The sequence below is a fragment of the Sus scrofa genome, chromosome 2 (genome assembly GCF_054392235.1).
Source record: "Sus scrofa isolate SSC_HxYL_T2T_F1_AM1 chromosome 2, Sscrofa_HxYL_maternal_Yorkshire_Landrace_v2.0, whole genome shotgun sequence".
In the NCBI taxonomy this organism is placed as follows: Eukaryota; Metazoa; Chordata; class Mammalia; order Artiodactyla; family Suidae; genus Sus; species Sus scrofa.
The window spans coordinates 49,942,923-49,950,947 of record NC_139384.1 but is presented as its reverse complement, the minus strand read 5'-3'; the positions used below and the strand labels follow the sequence as shown (position 1 = coordinate 49,950,947).

Genomic DNA, 8,025 nt, shown 5'->3' with positions numbered 1-8,025 from the left:
TCACAATATTTTAAAAAGAAAAAACAAAAAAGCTGATTTTAGAGCAATATGATCTCATTTAATTCTCACTCATACCTGTATATCTTAAGCTCTAATGGATAGAAAAACTCTGGAACACTAATAAACTGCTTCATTTATGAGGTCTGGTCTCTGGGATTCTGGGTTGTAAGTTTCTAAGATAGTCATAGTCTACGTTGTTTGAATTTTTACAATAAGCACATATTACTTTGTCATTAATTATTTTGTAAGTAAAACTATAAAGCAACCAGGAAAAATGTCCCAGGTATTAAGCCGAGCTAACTTTCACCCAAATAACTCAAACTCAAAAGATTGCCACAAGTTGTCATACTCTTTACCACAATGCCTGAGTTGCTAAAAGTCAGATTTCAAAGGTCAATTAAAGCCCTTACAGAAAATTTATTGTACAAGTGCAGCCAAAATTCTGGTGCTAACAATTCTAACTACAATCCCACCATCACATTGTATCACAGCTAGCTTTTTCTGGTATAAATAATACTCAGCTTCTTCAGACACATTCCAGAGCTTTTTCCAAATATAACAAGTGCCAAAGACATTCCAAAATTTACACAAACATCTTGTAGCTTTCCAAAGACGTAGACAGCAGGGCAGTAGCAGGACAGTGGCAGGATGTGGCAAGTGTAACATTTGTAAACATAGATTAAACCTCATGCATCACCTTCAAGTTGTACCAGCTCTAAAATAAAAAAGAATTCCATCGACCCATCTATAACTGTTTAAGATTTTCCAGCCCCTAAAAACTTTTTACCAGTGGAGTTTATTTTAATAGTGTCCAATTTTCACTTCATAACTACATTCTCATCAGTGTTTTCCTTTTTAACTAAAGAACACCTATACTAAACATTGCTATTTGTAAGATACCAAACCCCATTCCTTAGATCCCCTAAGTGTTAGCTATCCCAAACTGCAGTTTTAATCATTACGGTTCTTTTGCTTTTGACCTTGGCTCTGAACCTTGCCCCTTTCCCAGGGATTAAAGCATTGGTGTCCTGATAAATGTTTAGCAACCAGCTTTTGGGAGGGTGGAGGCTGATTTGTAGCATTTGCTGATTTCCATGGTGTAAATACTCCCTGATGGACCATTTCTAACTACACGTGTGATGTCACTAAACAGAGTCAGACAGAGATGCACAGCGGCACACCAGCTACTATCTGGTATTTCTACTATGCAGTGTCAACAGATAGAAACAACTCAAGAGCACAGATAACAGTAAAATGTAGTAAAATAACTAGGAAGTAATCAGTTTCAAGCTTGCAGCATCTTTGGTTTTTGTATAATTTTTTCAATGCATTTTTAGATGTGTAGGTTTCCGTGTAATCACCTCCCAGATCAACATGCAAAACATTTCCTGCAACCCCTGAAAGTTATGTTCATATCATTTCACAGTCAGTTCACCCTCTTAGAGTTAACTAAACTACTATTCTGAGTTTTATCACCATAGATTAGTTTTGTATTCTTGTCCTTTAAATGAAGCGGAATCCTACAATATGAATTGGTTTTAACCTGGTCTCTTTCACTCAATGTAATCTATCTATCTATCTATCATCATTTTTTTTGTGTGCTGCACTCATGGCATATGGAAATTCCTGGGCCGGGGATCCAATCTGAGCCCCAACTGCAACCTATACCACAGCTGCACCAATGATGGAAACTTAACCCACTGTGCCTGACCAGGGATCAAAACCCTGCTGCCACAAAGACAACACTGAATCTAAAGATCCTGCTGTGCCACAGCAGGAACTCCCACAATATAATTTTTTTATCAGAGTATAATTGATTTACAGTGTTGTGTCCATTTCTTCTGTATAGCATAATGACCCAGTAATACATACATCCATATATGTGTGTGTATATATATACATATATATATATATATATATATATTCTTTTTCTCATACCATCTTCCATTGTATTCTACTCTAAGAGATTAGACATAGTTCTCTGTGCTATACAGTAGGACTCCATTGCCTATCCATTCCAAACGTAATAGTTTGCATCTACCAACCCCAAACTCCCCGTCCATCCCACTTCCTACCCTGGCAACCACAAGTCTTCTCTCCCTGTTTGTGATTTGCTTTTGTTTTGTAGATAGGATAATTTGTGCCCTATGTTAGATCCACAAATAAGTGATATCATATGGTATTTGTTTCTCTCTTTCTGACTTAGTATGATAATCTCGAGTTGAATCCATGTTGCTGCAAAGGGCATTACTTTGTCCTTTTTTATGGCTAGGTAGTATTCCATTGTATACATGTACCACATTTTCTTAATCTATTCATCTGTTGATGGACATTTAGGTTGTTTTCATGTCTTGGCTATTGTGAATACTGCTGCATTGAACATAGGGGTGCATGTATCTTTCTTTTTTTTTTTTTTTTTTTGTCTTTTTAGGGCTGCACCTGCAGCACATGAAGGTTTCCAGGCTCAGGGGTTGAATCAGAGCTACAGCTGCTGGCCTACACCATGGCCACAGCAATGCCAGATCTGAGCTGCATCTGCAATCTACATCACAGCTCGTGGCAACACTGGATCCTTTAACCCACTGAGCTAGGCCAAGGATCAAACAAATATCCTCATGATACTAGTCAGATTCTTAATTTACTGAGCCACAAAGGCAACTCCACATGTACCTTTTTGAATGAAAATTTTGTTTGGATATATGCCCGGGAGTGGGATTGCTGGATTGTCTTATAGTTCTACATTTAGTTTTCTTAGCAATCTCCATACTGTTTTCCATAATGGTTGTACCAATTGTTTTCTGCACTATTTTTAATTGTAAGTTTATAAAATTTAATTTTTAATAATGGCTGCATCTAATAACCAGCTCACAGAATTCCTGAAAATTTAATAATCAGCTCTTGTAAGCTGGAACACCACTGGATTCAACCTGTCAAACTTTTTCATGGTTCCAATTTGAACTTAACTTTCCACTGAGACCTCTCTTGGCTCTTTACAGCTGGGAGATGTGCATCCTCCACATTGGACTCCTCAGGGGCTCCCATACCCACACCTTTGCACAGGTACCTGTTTCACTTATCTTTCTTTTTTTTTTTTTTTTTTTCATCTTTTCAGGGCCGCACCCTCAACATTCATAAGTTCCCAGGCCAGAGATCCAATCAGAGCTGTAGCTGCCAGCCTATACCACAGCCACAGCAATGTGGATCCAAGCCGTGTCTGTGACCTACACCACAGCTCATGGCAACAGCGGATCCTCAAGCAAATGAGCGAGGCCAGGGATTGAACCCGCCTCCTCATGGATCCTAGCTGCGTTCATTACCACTGAGCCACAATGGGAACTCCCTGTTTTACTTACCTTTCACCCAGACAGAAAAGTTCCCCAAAGACTTTACACTGTTTACAGCTTTAGTCATTTCCCTCCTTTTCCCTTGAATTAGAAAAAGGGCACAGATGCAGCTCAGATCCCATGTTGCTGTGGCTGTGGTGTAGGCTGGCAGCTGCAGCTATTATTTGACCCCTAGCCTAGGAACTTCCACAAGCCATGGATATGGCCTTAAAAAGCCAAAAAGAAGGAAGGAAGGAAGGAAGGAAGGAAGGAAGGAAGGAAGGAAGGAAGGAAGGAAGGAAGGAAGGGAGGGAGGAAGGAAAAAAGGGAGGGATGCCTACTAAATTAACCCTAAAACTAATTATTTAGAAGATATAAAAATTGGTTATATTGGTTGATAAAAACAGAAATACATGTGTCTTAGTCCTTATTCTACTACTTATAAGCTATAGGATATCATTCAACCTCTTGAGTATCAGTATCCTCCTCAATAACATGGGAATTATAACAACCTCATAGGTGGTTATGAAAATGTAATGAAACAATGTATACAAAACAGCACCATGTCTAGAGTTGAATAAGTGCTCAACACAGAATAACTATTGATATTATCTGTCTTTAAAGGCCAATTTTATTCCAGTACACATGTGATGGAACCTATGAAAGTTTAGAATATCAACTTCTGATTAACTATCTCACTACCATAGTAAAATGCCTTCCAAAAATCACATTATTTCAATAGTCACACTCAAATATTAAAATCAGGAATATATTCATCAGCTACCAAAACATCCAACCTGCTTTTTCATCCTAATGCAATAGAGAGGCACATTCATTCATTAGTCTAGTTTTCTGGGCATGAGAAATACAACATTTAACAAGGTCAATACAATTCTTCCCCCCATGGAATTTAAGGCCTAGTGGGGGACAGGGACATGGAACATAATCACATAAACATATGATTTCACAATGAAATTGAAGATCCAGGAAAAGATGTTATGAGAAATTATTATAATTTGGAGAGTCAGGGGAGCTATCTGTAGAAAAGAGACATTTAAACTAAGATCTAAAGAATGAGTAGGAGTTAACCAGCCCCAGATTAGGGGGAAAAGTTTCATGGTAAGGGATCAGCCTTTGCTGAGGCCTTCAAGTGGGAGAGAGCTTGGCGTGTTCAAGGCACTGAAAGACAGGAGCTACACAGTGTAATAAGCATAAAAGAAAAGTTATATTTGTTATTATTATTATTTGTCTTTATAAGGCCGTAACCATGCCCATGGAGGTTCCCAGGCTAGGGGTCGAATTGGAGCTGTAGCTTCTGGCCTACACCACAGCCACAGCAACACAGGATCCGAGCCATGTCTGCAACCTACACCACAGCTCACAGCAACACATGATCCTAACCCACTGAGCAAGGCCAGGAATCGAAACCACGTCCTCATGGATACTAATGGGGTTTGTTAACAACTGAGCCACAACAGGAACTCCATATTTGCTATTAATATTAACTAAATGTGTTATTTCCCCCTCCCTCACTCTCTACCCCACCACGCCCTCTCTTTCTAAGAGGCTGGATGCTATGCCTAGAGAACTCTGTGTTATATGTTCAACTTTGGAGGTAGAAATTGGAAGCAAGTTGGGATCCAGTTTAGTTGTTCAGCATACGAACAGAATGAGACATTTTAATAGTGATCCAGAGGAAGAACCTGAGAGCCAGCGAGGCAGAATACCATACTGGGGAAGGGGGTTTCAGCTAGTAGGAAAAGCTCACAGAACCAGAGGCTAGAAGGAGGGGAGAAGCCCAGGGTATTGACTCACTATCTTTCTGCCTCCAGCTGGATCTCCAGCAGCAGCAGCTGCACCTTTGCTGTAACTTCAGATCCTGTCAGACAACTCCTTGGTCCCACCTCCCATCAGGAAGGCATGACCATTTCCCTAGGTACCCCCAAGGCACTGAGTTCTAGACTTCAGTAACTCCTCCTCTAGGTGTTCCTTCAACTCCGAGGAAAATTGTGGCTGCCTGCTATTGCTAACATCTGGTTGCCCCTACTTCCTCTATTTCCTTGCTACTCAAAAAGTGGCTCATGGAGTGCCCATCGTGGCACAGCAGAAACGAATCCGACTAGGAGCCATGAGGTTGCAGGTTCGATCCTTGGCCTCGCTCAGTGGGTTAAGGATCCAGTGTTGCTGTGAGCTGTGGTGTAGGTTGCAGACACAGCTTGGATCTGGCATTGCTGTGGCTCTGGCGTAGGTGGCAGCAACAGCTCAAATTCAACCCCTAGCCTGGAAACATCCATATGCCACAGGTGCGGTCCTGAAAAGACAAAACGGAAAAAAAAAAAAAAAAAAAAAAAGTGGCTCATGTACCAGCTGTACTGGCTTTATACGGTTCAGAACATATAACAATTCAGAACATCAGGGAGCTCCCATCATAGCTCAGCAGTAATGAACCCAACTAGGATCCATGAGGATGCAGGCTCAGTCCCTGGCCCTGCTCAGTGGACTAAGGATCTAGCATTGCCACGAGCTGTGGTATAGGTTGCAGACACAGCTCGGATCCCAAGTTGCTGTGACTGGGGTGTAGGCTGGCACCTATAGCTCCGCTTCTACCCCTAGCCCACAAACTTCCATATGCCACAGTAGTGGCCCTAAAAAAAAATCAGAATCTCATTCTCTACCCCAAACCTAATACATTTGAATCCGCATTTTAAAAAGACCCCCAGTGATTTGAACACATTAAAGTTTAAGTAATACCCTTTGTGAGTCTTCAGGAGGACCATTCCCTAAGTAGCAAATAGCCTGTACTAAATTCCCTCTGTTTGAAATGCCTAGATGGTTTCTATTCCTAACATGATCCTCACTGACACAGTTAAGTTTTTACATTCACATGTTTGTCTTCAATGCTGACCACCTATCCTTTTATATTACAATTTAACATTTTGAATTATTTTAGATTCATCGCCCAATTTTTTTTTTTTTTTTTTTTGGCTTTTTGCCATTTCTTGGGCCACTCACTCGGCATATGGAGGTTCCCAGGCTAGGGGTCCAATCGGAGCTGTAGCCGCCGGCCTACGCCAGAGCCACAGCAACGCGGGATCTGAACCGCATCTGCAACCTACACCACAGATCACGGCAACGCCGGATCCTTAACCCACTGAGCAAGGCCAGGGATTGAACCTGAAACTTCACGGTTCCTAGTCGGATTTGTTCCCACTGCACCACGACGGGAACTCCCATTGCTCTCTTAGTTTCTCTGACTGACACTTGTTTCACATTTTTTTTCCCTTCAAAGCTATATAGATATTGCTTTATGGATTTAAGACATTCAATGTTGCCAAAGAGAAGTTTGATTTTTGTTCTTTTGTAGACAAACTGGGTTTTTTGTTTTTGTTTTGGGCATGGATTCTTATTAAAAAAAATTTTTTGTTTGTTTGTTTTTCTTAAAATTTAAAACAAGGTGGAGTTCTCTTTGTGGTGAAGCAGAAACAAATCCAACTAGGAACCATGAGGTGGCCAGTTCGATCCCTGGCCTTGCTCAGTGGGCTAAGGATCCAGCATGGCTGTGGCTGTGGTGTAGGCTGGCAACTATAGCTGGGATTCAACCCCTAGACTGGGAACTTCCATATACCACTAGTGCAGCCCCAAAAAGACAAAACAAGAAAACCCACAAGCCATTGGGAATATATACCAATATCACTTGTGTCAACTAAAAAAATACAACCTGAAATTTGAGAGTTAAGTTTTATTTGGGGTGACATTAGGACTTAAGCCCAAGAGACAGCATCTCAGGTAGCCCTGAGAAACCACTCTGAGCAGGTGAGGTGGGGGGTGCCATGTGAGTTTTGCAACAAAGGGAAGGTAGTAGGAACAAAAGATTTACAGATAACCAGATTGACAGAAAACCAGTTTCTATGGGAAGATGTCAAAGTGTGGGCTTCCTGGAGTTGCTCCTTTGATGTGCACCTCAACTGTGGGCCAGTCTTCTTCGTTTCTTCCCTGAGTTCCCTCAGGGCTCAGTGGCCCGTCCTTGGGAGTGGTTGTGGTTGCAGATGACCATGATATCTTTCGTTTCGTCCTCTAACTACAGCCCATGAGGCAGTATTTCAGATAGGTCTGAAATACCACCCTAAAGAGGAAAGAGGGCTGTATCAATATATAAGTCATAAAGGTGAAGGGGGAGTGCATGCAGCCATGCATATATTTTATAGAAGTCATCATTGAAGGATTTTAGTGTTTTTCTAGATATGCGTAGTGTTTTCCTAGATATACTAGTCACAGACATCAGTCATCATTGAAGGATTTTAGTGTTTTTCTAGATATGAGGAGATGCAAGAATTGGGCTCATAAAAGCTTCTCCAAAAAAATATCTAACTATCTGAAGGCCTGTTCTTCCAGTTTTCCCAGAGCACAGAGAGCCTCACGCCTGGTCTCCACGCTGAGCTCCACTCAGGCAGTGCTGCGGGTCTGCAGCTTCAGTGGCTCATGTTTTACTCCATGCAGAGGCTGATGGCAAGTGCCAGACTTCAGTTCACACCTGGAACATAACAAATAATATTGATCTCTAAACACTGGCCTTTTTTTCCAACTAAAGAATAGTTTCTTCTATTAAAACTTGGATTTGTATCGCTTTTTAAATTTTTTTCTAATTTTTTCTTCAGGAATAACTCAATTTTATAAAATCATATAAAAACAGTGATATAATTAA

At 40.9% G+C, this 8,025-nt stretch overlaps 1 long non-coding RNA gene across 4 annotated transcripts in view; it reads right to left on the bottom strand.

Annotated features, from left to right (window-relative positions):
- Positions 1-7,047: 7,047 nt before the first annotated feature.
- LOC102164222 (uncharacterized) overlaps positions 7,048-8,025 on the bottom strand; it is a 99,706-nt gene continuing 98,728 nt past the window's right edge. For all 4 annotated transcript variants that reach the window (XR_014837275.1, XR_014837276.1, XR_001304559.3 and 1 more), the window contains one exon: positions 7,048-7,854. This is a non-coding gene — a long non-coding RNA (uncharacterized LOC102164222). The remainder of the gene's footprint in view (positions 7,855-8,025) is intronic.